The 20,315-nt window shown below is 48.1% G+C and overlaps 1 protein-coding gene across 1 annotated transcript in view; it reads right to left on the bottom strand.

Annotated features, from left to right (window-relative positions):
* CDADC1 (cytidine and dCMP deaminase domain containing 1) overlaps positions 1 to 20,315 on the bottom strand; it is a 221,347-nt gene that overhangs the window by 150,220 nt on the left and 50,812 nt on the right.

The raw sequence follows: 20,315 nt of genomic DNA, 5'->3' as shown, positions 1-20,315 counted from the left end.
CAAAGGAGAGAGTGAAAAATCTGTTCTTTGGCTTCCAAGTGCACAATTCTTTAATGTGTCATGATTCAGAGTTGAGCACAAGCATACAACAAGATTGTTTTACATTTTTTGAATGCTTCTTAAAGTATTTAGAAAAATGGCTTGATATTTCAGTGAGGTATTACTTGTTGGCAACAGAATCATGCTCCTTAAGAGAAATGTTCACCTTTCAGCAGACAGCAAAGTTGCTGAGGCAGTTAACTTGAGCCGTCATCTGGAACTGCAATACTTAATCAACTAATACAGTATGATTGCTCCTGCTTTGCGAGCTGTGGCAGGCACCAACTTACCATGTGTGCAGAAATGGCTGAATGTTTGTCAAAGTTATCATGCGATGTTCCAAACATAAAAACCTCATGTCATTTAAACATTGCTAGCTAGGCAGCAATGCACCTACTGAGAGGATTTTTTCTCAATTGAAGTTCACCTGGACTGACACACAAAATAGGTGTGATGTTGAGATGTTTAAGGCGGAATTGCAGATCCAGGTGAACATGAAATATTCGTCGGCAGATTTCTATCAGTTTCCTCTTAGGAACAAAGACTTTCTGAAGTCTGTTAGTTCAGAGAAAAAGTAACATTTCAAAAACAAGCACTAAAACGAATGTTGCTACTGTACGTGAGTCAGTGTACTAGCAATCATACTAAGAGGGCAAAATCCTCTCATAGCTGTCACTTACATTAGTAGTCAAATTTTGGTTGGTGTGCTTTATTACTTTTTAACCAAATATAAACATATTTTGACATTGTACTTATGTTGGTTATCTATTTACTTACTTTTATACTATGCCGCTACCTCCTCTGATGTGTCTGTTAAACTTACCTTCCGTCCTGAATTTCTGTCCTGAATTTTGACCCTTTGTCCTGAATTTTTACGCTCACCATCCTGAATTTCCATCCATGCCAGCTGGTCACCCTAATCTTGGGTCACTTGACTACATGACTAGCTGTAGTGGGATGTTAGCCTTTGTATATTCCTCCCAGATAGTAACAGAGGGCAACTAGATGTCAACAAGATGGGACATCTCTGGCAGGATTGGGGGAGGGGTAATACACTTGGACTTCAAAAGGGCTTCCCCAGCACACTCACAAAGGGTCTCACACTAGTCTATTGTAACCCCAGACAATCTGGGTCAGGGCAGGGAGGAAGGAAATTCCAGACACCTCGTGGGGGGAGGTTAGAAGGGCCTCCCAATAAAAGGGGACACCAGGTATAAATAAAATTGGACCCTCAGACCCAGCTCTTCAGTATACTCCTAGTCTTGTGAATATTACAGAAGGACGCCCTACTGCTTGAGGTCTGCCCTACTTGCTGGGAAGGAAGCCTGGACCTGCACCTTCATCCCAGGCTGAAGTGACTAAGGGTCAACTGACCAACCTCCTGTTCTGAGCTACAGGAACACAACAAGCTCCAGAGGCCTCTGTGCAACTGCCCACTTGACCTGCTGCAGCTGGGTCTGCCAGGACCTGCAGCTGAACCTGCCTGAGCCCTGCTAGACTTTGCTGGAATACGTTCCTGATCCCCAAGAGGTGCCTGCCAGGTCCAGCTCTCTTGGTGTGGCATCAGTTGAGCTCCTGCTTGAAGAAAAGGAGAAATCCTAAAGTTTTGGTCTCTATGTGACCGTGACAAAGACCATTTGTGCCAAGATCTTGCCGCCCGTGCTGACCACCAATGCAAAGCTCCAGTGAACCAGATGCTCACAAACACATGGCACCAAGGGAGAAGAATTTGTTAGCCCAGGTTGATCCAAGTTTTTTGGTTAGTACGGCAGCAAATGAAAGAGCGATGGGGGCCTCAGGGAAGGTAGATCCCTCTGTAAGGAAGGGAATATTCCTCAATGGCAGTAGTCAATGGCAGTAGTCAATGGCCCAGCTTAAGAAGTGTTAAACGAATGCCAAGTCAATTAAGAGGGTTGGAGGAACCCGGACCAAATGGAGTGCCTGCCGCGTTTCTTAAATCAGATGGCTTCCTCTGGGGTCCCATCCTAACTTCCGTTTATGCTAACTTCTTTTAGACAAGAACAGTGCCTGACAGCTCAACCGGGGGGCAAGGAGGGGGGGTCAATATTAGTTCCAAACTATACGAAGGACTGCCTTCCAGCATCAAGTAACTACCGAATGATTGCACTCTTAGATGTACAGGGAAAAGGTTGTAATATAATACATGCCTCCTGAACGAAGATCTTGAACAGTGGTCTCATGAAAAACAGCTGATCCCATTGTTTCAACCGGATTCTGCCCCGTCAAATGCCTTGCCACTATATGCTAGATTTATTGATTTCACTAATGCCTTTGACAACGAGCCAAGAGCCCACGTATGGATTAAGGTGTATGGCTAGGGGATCGCTCCTTGTCTCCTGAAACCACTTGAGTCCTTTTACAGTGAAACCTGGATGAAAATTAAACTGGCAACAAACTGGTTCACTTCAGAGAAAATCTATACACATAAAGGCCTTAAGCAAGGATGCATCCTTGCTCTTTTATTATTTATCCCCTTTAAGGTCGATCTGGAATGCAATTCGATTAATAGTAGATCATGTCCCTCGTGGATATGCTCAACCACACCCAAGTGGGTCTACAAAGCCCTCTTAATACTTAATGCCTTGGTCCGATATTGCAATGAATAACTCAATTAAGATCAACCTAAATAAGTATTTAGTGCGAAATTAATTTAACGTGGAGGGCATGAAACTGGAGAGCGTGAAAGGGTTCAAATACTTGGGCGTGCACTTGAATGAAAGAGAACTTTAAAGGGCTCAGAAAAGCATCAATTATGTGCAATGGGACATAAAAAAGGAGCTTGGTTTGACCAAACCTGCAATCACTTCTAACTGTGGTGGCCAGTAAAGTTATGCCGACACTCTCCTATATTGCTATAATGTTAAAAAACAACCTATTTTATCTGTTGGATAAACAAAAAAAAGCACAATTTAGACTTTTGCTTGCTTTCCCAGAGTGTACTTGCCAAGCCCAATCTGGTGCTGCGTGCCAAATCTGGTGCTGCGTGCCAAATGGATAGCTTACTGCTTAAAATTAAAAACAGCTAAGACTAGTATTCTAAAGCAGCTGCTATGGAGGAGGATACAGGAGCCGAACTGAGTGGAGGCTGTTCCTAAAGAAGTCCTTCTAAGCTTTGGAAGTGGAAAACATCATTAACTCAGATCTCCGGATAAAGGTAATGAATAAACTTATAATGAAGAATGCAAAAGCCCTATCAGTGTCACAAGATCTAAAGGACTTACTGGCACATGCATCAAGGTAGGCTTTTGCGAGTCCTTAATTGCGATTATTAAGGAATCGCAATTAAGGACTTGCAAAAGCCTATGCATGTAGGAATCGCTAACAAAATAGCGATGCCTAAACATTCCTTAATAGCGACTCGCAAATTTAGGTATTCAACACTACGATGAGGAAGCACTGGCTGCACCCCATGCCATATGAAGCCAATTTGGTATCTGTTAGACTTGGCATCCTTTTGATTGTTTTCCCCTGTCTTTTTGAATCTTCCGCCTTTATTTTTGCTGTGTGTTGGATTTAATTTTTGCCAGTCTAGATGCTTTGGGCACTTCGCCACTGCTGATCAGTGTCAAAGTGCAAGTGCTCCCTATAAAAATTGTGAATATTGATTGGAGTTTCCATAATTGGATTGTTTGACATACTACTAGGTCACTAGTACAGTGCACTGTGTGTGCAAATGGCCTGTAAGTCAAATGTTGCTAGCCGGCCTGCAGCACAGATTGTGCGACCCACACAAGCAGCTTTTCCAATGGGTCTCAGACCTGCCACTGCAGTGTCTGCACACACTATCTACTGCCATGTTGACCTGGCAATTGCCAGGCCCTAACCTTCCAGATTATTACATGCAAGTCACCCCTAAAATAGGCCCAAGGTGCCCCTGCGGGCAGGGTGCAGTGTATGTGAAAGGTAGGACATGTATTGGTGTGTGCGACATGTACTGATGGTGAAATACAGTGTCTTTAATTTTACACTATTGAAAGGCTATCTGTCCCATAGGATAGAATGGGAGTTTATTCATAGCATCTTATAAGTATAACTTCCCATTGGGACAAGGAAGAAAGATAGAGTTTAGTATGCCTGAACTCAAGATATGAAAATGCTTCCTTTAGTACAGACCAACTAACCATAAGAGATCCAGTTACAAAAACCTTTATATAAGAAACATTAGAAAACTATAATGGGAAAATGCTAGCAATAGAGTATCTTGGGTTATAATCTGGAACATCGCAAAGGCGGTCATCAGGGCTGAGTTAATTTCGAGATCAGCCACCTTGATATGACTCAACCGGAAAAATTATAAATCTGGATCATAAAATAACAAAAGCGGGAAAAAAAATAAGAAAAAAAAGTTTACAGGGCACTTAAAAGAGCTAGGAAAATCTCGAACAAGTACTCACTACAGAAGTGGTCGGCACAATGTCATTTTGGAACCAAAAGTACAACAAATATGGCAACAAAGCAGATACACTAATAGCATATAAAAATCAGAAAACAACAGTATCAAAATCATTGTCACTCTAATGACACTGCACTCCTAGAACCCCACAGAGGAATTGCTACAGGTCTTCCACAACTAATATACAGACCTATATTCTTAACAATAATTCCCTGAAAAAGCAATACCAAGCTGTTTAAAGGACCTTAGGTTCCACCAATAGATAGAGAGGACATCTTACAACTAGAAGGAACCCCCACAGTGGAAGAAGTAAATCAGCCATAGCCAATATATGAAGCAACAAAGTCCCAGGCCCAGATAATTTTGCACAGTGTCTGCTGGTAATTTTAGCAGGAAGTGGGGGGGAGGGGGGGCACACATAATAATAAATAATAATAAGACCATTTCTTAAGCGCCTGGTTACACCTGAGACGGTGTGTCCCCGCGCTGAAAGACTGCTGCTCCCAAATGAAGCTGAAACCAAGATGCAATAAGTCCCAGAAGTGTCAGGATACATTTACTTTGGAAAAAGATGAGTTTTTAGATTTTGTCTAAATCTTGTTTCGGAGGGCTCCATCCGAAGGTTCAGGGGGAGGCCTTTCCAGTGCTTGCTAGCCAAGAAGCGGAAGGAGCTACCTCCCATTCTGGACTTGTAAACGCGGGGGAGTTTAAATAACATCGCTCCAGCGGATCTAAGATTTCGAGTAGGGCGATGGGTGATAAGGAGTCTTTGCAGGTATTTGGGGCCTTTTCCCTGGGCAATGCGATGAGCCATGCACAGTGCCTTAAATTTAATACGCTCCGCAATGGGGAGCCAATGAAGTTTACGTAATGCCGTTGTACCGGATGCCCTACGTGGAAGGTTTAGTACTAAGCGGGCGGCGGCATTTTGGACACACTGAAGTTGTTGAATGCCTTTTTTGCTCAGGCCAAGGAGAAGGGCATTGCCATAGTCCAAATGCGGCGTGACTAGGGCGTGGATAAGTTTCTTCCTGACACCAAAGGGGAGCAGGTCGAGAACTTTGCGGAGGGTTTTAAGAATTCCGAAGCATTTTCCAGTGATTTTATTGATTTGTTGCTTGAAGGACAACTCCACATCGATCATGATTCCCAGGTTTCTTACAGCCTCTGCTGGGCGGGGGATAGGCCCTAATTCCGTCGGCCACCAATCCTGCGACCAGGTAGAGGACAATTTACCGATCACTAGCAACTCAGTTTTTTCGCCATTAAGGCGAAGGCAGTTGTTGTTCATCCACCCAGCCACTGCCCGCATACAGTTGGAAAAATTAATGGCTTCCTCAGGCTGGTTATTGGCAAGTTGAATTATTAATTGGGTATCGTCAGCGTATGTGACGATATCCACACCATAGGATTCCACAATATGTGCCAAGGGCTCCATATAAATATTAAACAGCGTGGGGCTCAAACTTGAGCCCTGTGGAACCCCATGCCTTAACTTGCGGGGGATGACTTATAGGGAGGGCAGTGTACCTGGAAACTCCTGTTTTCCAGGAAGGATCTTACCCATTCCAAGGCTGGACCCTCGATTCCCATATCTGATAGGCGTGACAGCAGCGTTGAGTGCAGCACGGTGTCAAATGCTGCACTGAGATCTAATAACACCAACGCTGCTGTCTGCCCTCCGTCAACAAGTTGTCTCAAGCGTTCTGTAGAAAACAGAACCGCAGATTCGGTTGAATAACCTGCTCTAAAACCTGACTGGGTTGAGTGGAGGCAGGAGTTCTCTTCGATGAATTGCATAAGTTGCTTATTCACAACCTTCTCCACAACTTTCCCACAATAGGGGAGAAGAGATATCGGACGGAGGTTTTGCAGTTGAGAGATCTGAATGTTTGCTTTCTTTTTCAGGGGTATAACCTGAGCGGTTTTCCAGGCCTCCAGCACATGGCACTCCTGGAAAGAGAGAGCGATAAGCTGTTCAATCTGCTCGGTCATGCCATCAAGGACTCCCGTACATCGATTAGGGGAGATTACATCCAGGGGGGATCCAGAATGTATTCCTCTCATAATCGAGAGCAGGTCAGATCTCTTAGGGACTGTAAAGGTTGTCAACTGGGGCTTGGTGTCGGGAACCTTTCTCACTATTAAATGATGGTCATGTGGGGTATTTGTGAAAGTAGCATGTATTAAATCTACTTTTTTCACAAAAAAATCTGCAATCTCCTCACATAACTCATTAGAGTATGTGTCTCGAGCCTCAAGTCTGGTGGGGACCGTGAGCTCTTTGTATATTGAAAAAAGTTCCTTAGTGGGATTTTTAGCTTTTTCAATACGTTCTTTGAAATACGCACCTTTGGCTGCTCTAATAAGTTTGTGACATGAACACATACACACTCACTCAAATACATATATATGCATACACTCATACACACACAAGCACCAAACTTTAAAAAAAAAAAAATCTTACCCTCACTGTAGCTCTCTGTGAGGAACGCCTCAGTGGTCCCAGGAGGGTTGGGACTGCGCCTTCCCCAAATGGCTGACCAAAGGTCTGCTAATGAGGGAAGGCACCAGTATCTCACTCCTCACAGAGTGGGATGGGTCAGTGAGACTGCTGATCCTATCCCACTCTGTGAAGAGGGGATCACTGATTGGCACTCAGCCATGGGCACTTCAAGCCTTAAAACTGAAGCACCCAGGTGCGAGGCAATCAGTGACACTACCCCTCGTCACAAGGCGGAGGGCCTCAAGGCATTTTTGCCAGGCTGAAGAGGTCACGCCCACAAGGCTGTGAAATCCTCAGCCTGGCAAAGTTCCGCTTAGGCAGCCAGGAGCCTGCGCATTTAGCGCATGTCTATATCCTGGCTACTTGACCTGAACAAGAAGAGTCTCTGCCAGGCTGCCCTTTGTTCAGCCTAACAGACACTCTCCTTGTCGGAGGAAAAAGGTGGAGTTGAGGCCCTCAACCAATAATGATGGGCCACGACTCATTTTACAGCAACATTCAACAAAACATACCAAAATGTATTAGCTGAGCTGCCAACAGCAAACAGGCAGGGTTTCTGAAACCATGAGAGAATCAATATGCTCTATAAGTATGGTTATTTTAAAGATAAAAGAAACAAACTCTAAAGGTTTGAATCAGTGGCACTGAAGATACTCAAAATCACCTGGACAAGTTAACTCACATCGTCTTGTTAAGTATTTGAAGTTTCACAAATAAAGCCTACAAAAGGTTCTGTAACTAGGGGGTAAACTATAACTTTAGTTTTTTCTTCATAGCAGAACAATTTTTTTTAAATATCACAAAGACATTGCACACATTTTAAAACCATTCTTTAATCTATACAAAATTCCAATAAAAAACATAAAACATAAAACATAAAACATAATTACTAGTACACTGAAAGCATATTTAATGTATTACTATGAACACAATCTTCTCTTCAACGACATCAATCTAATCTAATGTTAATTTATATCAGAAAACTGTCATCAAGTGTTTCGTGGTGGGGAGCGTGGCTTGGGAGCCGATGGAGAAGGAAGCGTGAGCCTGCAGCTCCGCACCGACCCCGATCATTATCCTGTTTCAGGGGCTGCCTGGGTCCCCCCAAATTGGCTCCTGTTTGAGAGGTGGGGCAAGGACAGCTGCTCCCATGAACCCTGCGGAGAAGGGAGCCTCCTGGGTGACTCGGGGTCCCGGTGTAGCTCCCGGGTCGAGGCCTGACCGCTGCTGAAGATGGCGGTGCCTGCGAAGCGATCCTTGTAGCAGAGCTTCGTAATCAGCTGACTGACCCTGCCTGGTGTGCTGAGGAACGGGGCTTTGGAGCTCCTGGCACTGGGAGCGGCGTGGGGGACCCCCTCTGGACTTGGCCATGCGGAGAGGACCGTGGCGGAGCTCCGGAGCTGAGCCCGGCCAGAAGACGAGTGGGGAAGAGCGCGGCCTGCGGCCTATCGGCGTGCCCTTCACTGGCGGAGGGGTGCAGGGCTGGTGGGCGCCCCCTGACAGACTGTTACTGGGGCATTGAACCGCATGCCTGTGGCGGGCTAAGGTGCGGGGGCCAAGCGGGAGCGGCACGGCTGTCTGTGAGCTCTTTCCCTCCCCCGTGGCGAAGCAGGAGACGTTGCGGGAGTTGACGTGGCCCAGCTGGCAGACTGCTGGATGGATTCTGCCGGAGTGCACAGGGGATGCTGAGGTGGCACTGGGCCCAGCCGGGAGAAGAGGAACGGTGGATTTGACCACCCCCTCCAAAAGGAACTTTGGTGGAGAGACGACGCAGGAACGGCTGTCGCCCTGCACTGTGCTGCCCCTGGGCAATCGGATTATTTCTTTGAGGTGAGCCGAGGTGGGGGGGGCTGTGTGAGTACGGCGTTGTTGGCCGTGTCCTTCCCAACCCCCTTTCCCCTCCCCCCTCCCCGACGGCAGTACAAGGGTCACTGTGGGGGCCCGCGGGAACTAATGAATGTACTGCTGGACCTAGGTTACTGGCGGGGCTTGGCTGGTGGAGACGCCTGGTGCCCGTCCTGCAGAGATACTGGGCAGGTCCCTGAGGCGGCGCCCGTGTCGAGAGGCGCACTTTCATATTCTGCCTCACAGCAGCCATTGCCCTTCAGCTGGGAGCCCCTTGCCTGGTGGTGCATGAACTTAGAGGGAGGCGCACTGTGCACGACTGGACAGTAACGTGTAGGGGCGAAGCCGCCTGCTAGTAGCAGGACATCAGTCGGAAGGTGTGCCCCATGAGGTAACTGTTGCTTGGACTGATCTACTTAGCGGTACCATACTTAGTGTCTACAGCTCCTGGAATCCTTGTTATCTGAGGGCCTCACCTAAGTTGCTTTGTTAAACTGGAACTCCCTGGTTTTTGCCCTTGCGGACTTTCGGAGCTCGGGAGCTGCTGCTACGCTCACTCACTCCTTATCCCCCACTGCGGGGAGCACAACAAACAGCTCCTTCGGCCGTAGCTGGGGCTGGGCCCCGTCGGGGCTGGGCTGCGCCTGAGGAGTTCGACCATGGGGAAACCCCGGGGAAAGCAGGGGGGTCCCTCCCTGGACAATGCGGAACCGGATACGGAGCGGGGCCACGAGACCCGGTGACTACTCCTCCTGGGTTACTCCAGAAGCATCAAGTGGAACAAATCCAGCGGGCCATAAAACGCCCCTCCAGCAAGATATTGAGCAGGTGGCGACAGGATTGGGACTCTTGAAGGCCGACCATGCTAAACTGTCCGACAGGGTGCGACAGACGGAGGTTAAGCTGGATGACATAGGGCCTGCACAACGTAAATTAGATGCTCAAATGGGAGACGTCATGTCCCGGCTGCAGACCCTGGAGAAAAGAGCTGACGATGCGGAAGGCTGCAATAGAAGGAACAATGTCCGCGTGGTGGGTCTACCGGAACGGATTGAGGGAGCTGATATGGTGGCCTACTTAGAGCGCTGGTTCCCGGACATGGCACCAGAAGGCCTGTCACAGATTTACACATTGGAAAGGGCCCACAGTGTGCCGGCGCGCCCGCCGGATCCTGGACTCCCACCTCGGCCGGTGGTGGCACACCTCCTCCACTATAGGGACAGAGACCTACTCCTTCACAAGGCCAGGACCTCGGGCCCCTCAGCTGTGGACAATAGCAATGTCACACTATTCCCAGATTATACACTCGAGGTACAGCGGGCCAGGGCTTCATTTTTGGTGGTCAAACGAGCGCTCCGTGATGAAGGCTTACAATATTCTTTGATGTTCCCTGCTCGCTTGCGAATTATGCTGGATGGCAAAACACACTTTAGCAATAGCCCTGAGGAGGCCTGGACGTGGCTGGAGGAATACCGGGCTGGCAGGGGGGGAAGCGGGTTTGCCCTTGCGGCAACCGGCACTGGAGCAGCGACTTCGTAGGCCCCGTCAGAATCGGAGACGGCGCTCGGTGCCTGGGGGCCCTTCACTATCGCAGACGGACCGTTTGGCGGCACTACAGGCTGTTGCGAGTATCGCTGGGACCGAGGCGCCTTCGTCGGTAGCATCCACGGACTCGGAAAAAGAAGCTAATGAGACAGAGGCCGAGCTGTCTGAGTCTAGCAGCCAAATTCTTCCCAAGGTGACACCGGGTACGGCAGACCACATGGTGGATGCTCCATGATAAACGAGGTAGACTCTGTGACTCATCCTGCGGGTGTTGAAGCTCTGTACTTTCTGGATTACTGTGCAGCGGGCGGCTGGGACCTGGGGTGCCCGGGGCTCTGGGGGGGTCAGTGAGGGTCAGTGAGGGCACCTGGTCCCTGAAAAGTCTTTATCTTATTGATTGGGGGGCACTGTTACCTTCATTATATACTTATATACTTATATATTATATATACTTATTATTGAGGGTCTGGACCCTATTGGCGGGTTGGTGCAGGGGACATTGGCTGGCTGTTGTTGTCTTGCCAGGTTCTATCCCACCCCCACCGGATGGTTCCCAGTTAGTACGCCTTTGACATCTTTTGAGGGCGTTTGTTGGGGTTAGTTTGGATGGGTTTCACTATGTTAGTGCCTGTTCTGGGGAGGGTGGGCAGTGTTAAGGGTTGGCTTGGGATTGTTGGGGATGTGGGGAGATTTGGTTGGGGAATGGTACTCACCGGCATGTCTTGGGGGGAGCGGCAACTTATTGTGTTTTTACAATTCAATTATGGGTCCATTACCTGATGTGAAATGTATAACTTGTAATGTGCGGGGTTTACACTCTATGCAACGACGATACAAGGTCCACTCCTATTTAGTACGCAGGGGCGCGCAGATAGTATTCCTCCAGGAGACACACCTGACTAAGACTGAAGGGTTAGTATTGCAGCGTAGGTGGCGGGGGCAGCTTTATTATACTACCTATTCGGGTTTTGCGAGAGGGGTGTTGATTTGGGTCAGAGCGGGGGTTCTGTTTCAGATGACTGACCAGTTGGTGGACCCTGAGGGCCGCTATGCGGTGGTTGTGGGACGCCTTTACGGGCGAGATGCAACCCTTTGCAGTATTTACGCCCCAAATGTGGAACAGGAGACTTTTTTTGCTCACATGTCTGAAACACTGGCCGCTTATTTCACGAATCTGGTATTGATAGGTGGAGACTGTAACTCCATAGCGGACGTGACCATGGACACATCCCATTCCCCGTTGCCCGATGCCCCAATTCATAAGCTTTCGAAGGTCAGACCTCAGTGGCAGGATAGCTGGGGGCTTATTGATGTATGGCGAGCACAACACCCTGGGGAACGTGATTACTCATACTTTTCGGCCTTGCAAGAGTTGCATGTGAGGCTTGATGCGGTTTTATGTAGTGCTGGCCTAGTTACTATGGTGGCTTGTAGTGATTATCTATTGCATACCATCTCAGACCATAACCCGCTGCTGGTGAGTTTCTGCTGGGCCCTGGAGCGCCCGGCCATACCGTCCTGGCAATTACGTCCAGAGATGTAAGATGATCCGGTCTTCCGCGCTGAACTGGAGACGGGTATAGATCGATACTTCAGCGATAATGAGGGTAGAGCTACGACGACTGCCCTGGAGTGGGACGCCTTTAAAGTGGTGATCCGGGGCTTGTGTATTACTAAATGGGTGGGAGTGCAGAAAGTACTAATGCAAGAAATCGACTCCGCAGAAAAGACACTTAGGGAGGCAGAGCGTACACACTCGACTAACCCTGAGGCGCGGGAACTGGTTCTGAGTTCTAAAGAGACCGTAGCGGTGGTCGTGGAGCACTTGAGGTGCTTCGATCATAGGGCTTACTTGGCTCGTGCACATGCCGAAAGGGATAAGGTGGGTACTTTATTGGCGTGGTTGGCCGACCCCCTCCCTAGAAGTACTCCTATTCTAGCGCTGGCTTCACCGACGGGACAAATGGAATACACTCAGCGTCAGATTAATACCCACTTTCGTAACTATTATGCAGATTTGTATGACAGCCAGTTGCGGGCCGGTGAAGCTAACATGCGTGCTTTTGTGGAAGATGTGGAGCTACCCATTGTAGATGCAGAGCAGGCTGACTCCCTTGGTCAGGACATTACGCTGTCTGAAATTAGATGCGCTATCAAACACATGGCACGAAACAAAACTCCGGGATACGACGGCCTGCCAATCGAGTTTTACTCGACCTATGTAGATATCCTTGCCCCTAGATTACTACTGGTTTTTAAAGAGGCCAGGGAGTTGGGGGTTCTGCCGACCTCGGCTAGGGAAGCTGTTATCATCCCTCTACTTAAGCCAGGGAAGGCCCCTACTGACCCGTTGTGTATCGACCCTATCCATGCTCAGCTCTGATTATAAGATATTGAGTCGTGTTCTGGCCACTCGACTTCTCCCGCACATGGTACGTTTGGTTCACCCTGATCAGGCCGGTTTCATTCCTACTCGCAATACTGCAGGCAGTGTGCGCCGATTGCTATGTATTCTGGGTGGGGACCACTATAGAGATAAAATGGCGGCAATCCTCTCCGTGGATATTGCGAAAGCATTTGACAGTTCAGAGTGGCCCTATTTATTCTTTGTTATGAGAGCCTTTGGGCTTGGAGAGGGATACGTCCGCTGGACCGAAATATTGTACTCATCAGCGAGCGCCAGAATGAAGGTGGGAACGATCATCTCCTCCTCATATCCCGTGGGATGTGGCACACGACAAGGGTGCCCACTGTCCCCGTTATTGTTTGCCCTGGCCATAGAGCCATTGGCTATCAGTGCTAGGCTGGGGAGAGCGTTCCAAGGCCTACAACTCCGGGGTCAGACGCACTTTATCTCATTATATGCGGATGATCTCTTGCTGTTTTTAAAAGACGCGGGAGATGGTTTAGAGGGGGCATGGACGTTGCTTCATAGATTTGGGGAAATTTCCGGGCTCACAGTCAACTGGGCGAAGACTTGTGTCTTCCCGGTCGACCCAGCATGCAATCCGCCTCCAGCCGCGCAAGATATTAAGTGGGAACCCCACTGCCTTCCTTATTTAGGGACGCATACCTATCATACCCAGGAAGACTTACTAGATGGTAACATTGGCAGGGCGATGTGTTGAACCGTAAACGAAAAACCCTCGAGACGCCATTTTTAGTTGCCATGCTCTCGGCAACTTGATGAAGGCCCGTCTTCCACATACCCGTTGAATCTTACACAAACCCTTGTTCCTTGTGTTCAAACCGATTCCCAGATACTGCCTGTGTGCTTCACCCCCCAATGGTGTCAAAAGACTTAGCCACGTCCTGTGCATCGTTGGTGACTCAGCCTGTCACGACCAACTCCCGTGCCCCATGACCGCACCACCTGGTCGAGTAAGCGGAAAGCTACGTCCTGTGACCACGCCATTTCACAAGGGAGTACGAGGCTGTGAACATTGTGCAATGAGAGAACAGATGTCCCTTGCCACGATTGCACCATGAGCTCAACGGAGAACGTGACAAAAAGAGGAACTCATCAAAATGCGGAACTATGTATTATGCACATGGGCGTGGCTAGCGCTATAAGTATGTGTAGGCTGCGGATTGAAGCAGCAGTCCCATACAGTTGTCTTTGTGCCATTCTGGGACCTCTGTCCTTAGCTAGAGCTAATAAATGACTTGCTTCCCTCCACGGCTGGTTGTCCTGGTCTCTTTGGTAATGTATGATTGATGCAAGAAGGACCCGTAGATTCAAGGCGTTTCCCTGCGCCACTGGCTTTGACTCTCCTAGTGGGGGAGGGTCTCCAAAAAGCTGGTTCTACAATTGGCGCCCAACATAGGGTGTCTTCGGTGGTCGTCATCGAGCCTGGTGGTCATGAGGAATCCGTGATCGAACGCTAAGGGAGGCGCGCCACTGCATTGGATGAAAATTGTCATTGTGGTCCCAAGGTCTCCGATTACGTGATTACTCCCTCCAGTGGGCTACCCGACTGCGGCCCCGACTGACGCCCCAGTTCTGGTTCCTAGTCTTTTGGAGATCAAGACCTTTGTGACACCCGCGTGCGACGGAAGATTAACGGTCAGGTAAGAGTGGGTGTGGCCCACTTCTTTGGTAAATTGTACTTTGGTTTTTGGTATTTTGATTCTACTTTTGCAAAAGTCGAAGCCAAGGGGTAAGCACAGTTATATACTGTAGATTTGAGATTTTACCCTTTGTTGTTTGGAACCAGGATACACGTCTAGAGATGCCTGGATTTAGTAAGTTCCAGAAAATTTGTTGTCGGTTTTGTTCGCAGGGCTCCGCATTAGAGGAATCTTGTCCGATTCCTCCTTTGGGGACCCCTAACCATGAAGTCTATGCTAAACATGGCGTTGGCCCGATTCTCTTTACTTTGGCACAAATATACGAAAGGTAGCACTGAATTACAATGGCCAATATATGGTAGTTTTGAGCCTCCTGTACTAGATAATTTAGAAGAGAAACTGTTTCAGAGAAAAGTTAGGCCCGCAATGCTTGATTCCTTTCGGGTTTGGCACAAGGAGTCCAAACAGAAGGAAATCAAACTCAAAAAGAGCGAAGCTAAAGTAATGGGTATGAGTGTAATTCAAAAGGCCCTGAATCATGATAATCAGAAAATAGAGGAGAGTATAGAAATACAGGATAGATTAAATAGAATGCAGATAGATGGATGTTACATCACGAAGAAGGTCCCCGAAAAGACCCAGGACAAGGAAGATGACTCCCTCATGTCCTCCATGTTGAACATCCCCCCGCCTTATACTCCTGCCATGTATCCCGCCCGACTGGCCCCTGCTACTGCTCCAGTCGCTGCCCCTGTCCCCGCCTTGGTTTTTCCAAATCCTCAGCCACTTTGCCCCAACACCCCGACTGTTCAGGTCACTGTACCCGTGCAAGTCCACCCTTCTTTCCCTCTCGTTGCACCTTCCACTAATCCCGTACCTGCTCAACCTTATATACCTCCAACTCCCATTGCGACCAACCCATTCCTTGTTGATAACCGTACGACACCATCCCCCAGTGCTGGGCTATTAGCGAATGCCTGGTCAGCGGTCCGTGACTATATCCCTTATGTAACTTCACATAGGCCGCCCACTCCCAGACGACGCACTTTGCGCAGATTGGTGGGCAGTACCCAGGAACAATTAGCTATGAGTCAACAAGCCCATATCTGGATGGAAAATAACGCTATGTACACTGCTCAGGATATATGGATGACAATGGATCAGTGGACACATATTCAGCAAATTGATATTTTTTGTGAAATGTGTGACATACTGATCCTAATGTGGGAGGATTTTGTAGAATCAGGTCCACCCTCGGGTCTGTTGGATCTTCACCATAAGGTTGGAAAAGGGGATGTTCAGGGACCAGCACTATTACGCGATCTAATAACATTAGTAGCCTACAGAGACTCCTTATCTGGTGTTACATTAAATAAGGGTTTTCCAATGAGGGAGGTACAACATGTTTGGAGGGACCGCATTGCTGGTACAGATTGCAACCCTGAAATACCAGCAGGTTTTAGGCAAATTTGGGCACATGTCCCTTGGAAAAGATCTGATGTCCTCCAGCTTAAAAATCAATTACCTGACACACGCAAAAATCCAGCAGGTTACTATAAGGAACTGACCCAGACACTCCACTCCTGTGTTATGACTCTAGCAGACATAGATATGTTAATGGGACACGTGGTACCGACTGAAGTATGGTCCAAAATACGTCATACTGATCAGGCGGAATTTGGCCATACGTGGAAGCAATTTGAGGAAGCTGACAGAGCCCGTACTGGCGGTGAGAAACCCGACCCCATGATCTTAGCCCTTCCGGCCCAGATACTAACTACCATGAAAAAAATGTTGACACCTCACCGCATTAATTGGGACAAACTAGCTGCCTGCAAGCAGAAGAAAGATGAGAGGGTCTCTGACTTTTTCCCCCAATTCGAAAGCACTTTCACCGACTATAGTGGACAGGACATGACTTTAGAAGGGGGACAAAGACTGTTTGTAGACAAATTTGTATCAAATCTGTTACCCGAGCTTGGGGCTAAACTAAAAATGTCCGAGAGAGCATGGCCCATCTCCACCCCGTCTGGTATTCTAACAATGGCCCAGTACTATGAGAACAGGGAGAATGAAGAGCGAGATAGAACGGATAAGAAGACTAAAGATTTAAAGACAAAGGTTTTACTCCAACAAGCATACCCAACCCAGACCCAAAACAGAGGTGCCCCTAAGTTTCAACGAATACTTCAGAGACCTACCCCTGGTACCCCTCGCCCGCCTCTGGGACCCAACCAGTGCGCTTATTGTCGCCAAGAGGCCCATGGGCGTGACGAATGTCCCTTACTAACCCAGAACAACTCTGCCCCCGCTGACCGCTTCGCAGGACCACATTCCCCAGAGAGGACGTGGCCGAGGCGGACCTAGACCACAGCCACAAGACAGACGCTCTTTTACGCAGGAGAATAGGTTTGATGCCGCTAGGACCGCAATTACTTTACTGATGACTACGAGCCTGAGGAAGGTACAGGGTTTTTGTCATACTAGGATTGCCAAGGACAAGAAAAGGGACCCGTGCCTTATCCTGTTGACCAGAAGGGACGGTATGTTCATGTTACAACACTGGGCTCTACTGAAAAATTCTTGGTCGACACTGGTGCAACCAAAAGTTCTATTGCTAGGTCCAAAGTCCCTGGGGCCCCCTTGTCTGGCGCAAATAACATTTCTGTTGGGTTTTCTGGCACCCCAGTATCTAGCCCATCTTACAACCCCTAGAACTAACGATAGGACCTTACACGGTTAATACCCCTTTGGTTTTGACATCCACCTGTGGCGAGAATTTATTGGGTTTAGACCTTTTGAAAAGATTACATGCCACAATATATTGCTCACCTGATGGAGTTTACATTACCATGGGCACCCCTACCACGCACCCAGTGTATTTTGCCTCCCCAGACTCCATCCCCCAGGAACTTCAGAATGTCCCTCCCACTTTTTGGGCCGAAGGTGATACTGATGTCGGCCTTTTGGCCATACCCCCCTTTTCTGTTACCTTGAAGGAAAATGCTCGCCCTCCCCAACTTCCCCAATACAGAATACCCAAGGAAGGGGAAATGGCACTACTTAAGATTATTTCTGAACTTATTGACAAAGGTGTGGTCGAAGAGACAAGAGGAAACATGTGCAATAGTCCAATTTTGCCCGTACTTAAACGCACTGACCCTTCCAAACCCCCTGTTTATCGTTTTGTCATTGATTTACGCGAGATAAACAAAATAGTAGTACCCCAGTTTCCTGTGGTCCCAGATATCACCACCCTACTCACTATGGTTCCACCGTCTGCATGTTTCTTCTCCGTCATCGACTTAAAGAATGCTTTCTTCAGCATTCCCGTCGATGAACAGAGCAGGGATCTTTTTGGATTCTCATTAACAGGACGCAGTTTCCGGTTCTGTAGAGCTCCCCAAGGATACACAGAGAGCCCTTCAATTTATAGTCAAGCCCTCAAGGGCCAACTTGATTCCCTGACCATACCCCAAGGCACAACACTACTACAGTACGTTGATGATTTGCTCATAGCTGCAGACACAGACGTTGTGTAAGGAAGCTACAATGAAATTACTCCTATATCTGGCCCAGTTTAATCACAAAGTTTCTCTGTCCAAACTTCAATATTGTCGCTGTTGTGGTTTGTCTGCTGATCAAAATCAATAAAATATGTTTTCAAACTTCAATATTGTCGCCATGAGGTGACCTACTTAGATCATCTCCTGTCGAAGGAGGGACGCCGCCTCACCCCTGAACGAATCCAAACAATCAGTAAAATGACACCACCAAAGACACAGAAGGGAGTCCGTGCCTTCATTGGTATCACCTCCTACTGCCGCCAGTAGATACCCAATTTTCTATTCTTATCAAACCTCTGTTGGCCCTCACCCTCAAAGATGTCCCTCATCCACTCCCTTGGACAAACGAGTGTCAGCATGCGTTTGAAGAATTAAAAACAGCTCTGTGTTCAGCCCCGGTGCTAGGCACCCCAAATTATCAAAAGCCTTTTATTATTTTTGTACACGAGCATGATGGCTGCGCATTGTCAGTGCTAACACAGCATTTTTGTGACAGACAACGACCCTGCGTGTATTTTTCTGCAGTCCTAGATCCTGTAGCCTGCGCACTACCCAGTTGCTTGAGGGCAGCAGCTTCCGCTGCCATATCCATTCGCCAATCGGCTGGCCTGGTCCTTGATACTGCACTTACAGTTATGGTTCCCCACGCACAGTTGACACTCTACTAAATAGGACTAAAATCCAACACCTTACCAGTGCACGCCTATCCGGATATGAGTTGACTCTCTTAGCCAGTCATATCACCATCCGCCGTTGCACTACGCTCAATCCAGCCACATTGCTACCCTTTGTTGATAATGACACTAATTCTGACCCACATGATTGCATCCTCTGGACGGAGGAAGAAACTAAAGGCCGTGTGGATTTGACTGACACACCCCTAACTGACCCTGACGGCACCCTGTATGTGAATGGCTCCTGCTTCAAACTTCCTGACGGTAACACAACCGCTGCCTACGCCATCACCATGTTACAGACCATAGTAGAAAGCGAGAGGATACCCTACCAATCAGCCCAGGCTGCCGAATTAGTAGCACTAATCAGAGACTGTACACTAAGTGCAGGGATGGCCGTCAACATCAACACTGATAGCCAGTACGCCTTCGGCGTGGCCCATAACTTTGGGCGGCTATGGGAGGAGAGAGGATACCTTACTTCCCACGGCGCTAAGATACAGCATGGCCATTTAGTCAGTAGGATACTAGGAGCATTAACTCTCCCTTCAAAGATAGCAGTAATCAAATGTAGCACTCACAAGAAAGTAACTGATGACATAGGAAAGGGTAATGCATTTGCTGATCAGACTGCAAAGGCCACAGCAAAAGACATCTCTGCTCGTATGTATGTAGCTGGCCCCTCCAACTGGGTATCAGAGGACACTATCGAAAATGTGAAGGAAATACAGGCAGCGGCAACCAGAGAGGAAAAAGCTCTTTGGGAAGAGCAAATAGGCCTGTTAAATGAGAATGGCTGTTGGACGGATCTGTCCGAACATCAACGATGGTTGTTACCCGATGCCTATGTTTTGCCAGTGGTCACTATGGCTCATGGCCCAGCTCACATTAGTACAAAAGGTATTTGCAAATTGCTAGCTCCAGTATGGCAAAACAGGCATATCCCTAAATATGCCGAGAAACTAGTTAAGAACTGCATGGTCTGTATGATGCATAACCCAGGGAAGGATACACCAACCCCTGCTGGGAATTTTGCACCCCCATCCTACCCCTTCGAGGTACTCCAAATAGACTACATACAAATGGAGAGATGCAACAATCTCCGGTATGTCCTGGTAGTTGTGTGTGCCTTTAGTAAATGGATCGAAGCCTATCCCCTTAAGGACAACACTGCCATAAGCACTGCCAAAATACTGTTGAAAGAATTTTTTCCCAGTTTTGGAATGCCCATAATCATCTGGAGCGACAACGGAAGTCACTTTACAGGGGAAATAATGAAAAAAGTGTGTATAGGGATGGGGATCAGACAAAAATTCCATGCCGCCAACCACCCCTAGTCAGCAGGTTTGGTCGAACGCCACAATGGAACACTAAAACTGAAAATGGCAAACATCCAAGCTGACACAGGATTGTCCTGGCCGGACGCCCTGCCCCTGGCCCTCTTATCAACTAGAGCCACAGCACATTACCGTACTGGACTGTCTCCATACGAGATAGTGTTCGGTCGGCCGGCAAATATTTGGGGAGTGCTCCGTCCCAAGAAATACTCTGACATTGAATACCCATTGTTGATTGATTATTTGCATGAACTGACCACTAATTTGCGTCTCATTCATCATCAGGTACAAGACATCCTGCCACCCAAACCAGAGGGC

The sequence above is a fragment of the Lissotriton helveticus genome, chromosome 8 (genome assembly GCF_964261635.1).
Source record: "Lissotriton helveticus chromosome 8, aLisHel1.1, whole genome shotgun sequence".
In the NCBI taxonomy this organism is placed as follows: domain Eukaryota; kingdom Metazoa; phylum Chordata; class Amphibia; order Caudata; family Salamandridae; genus Lissotriton; species Lissotriton helveticus.
Note: the sequence above shows the minus strand (reverse complement) of the source record. Positions and strands in the feature narration are given on the sequence as shown.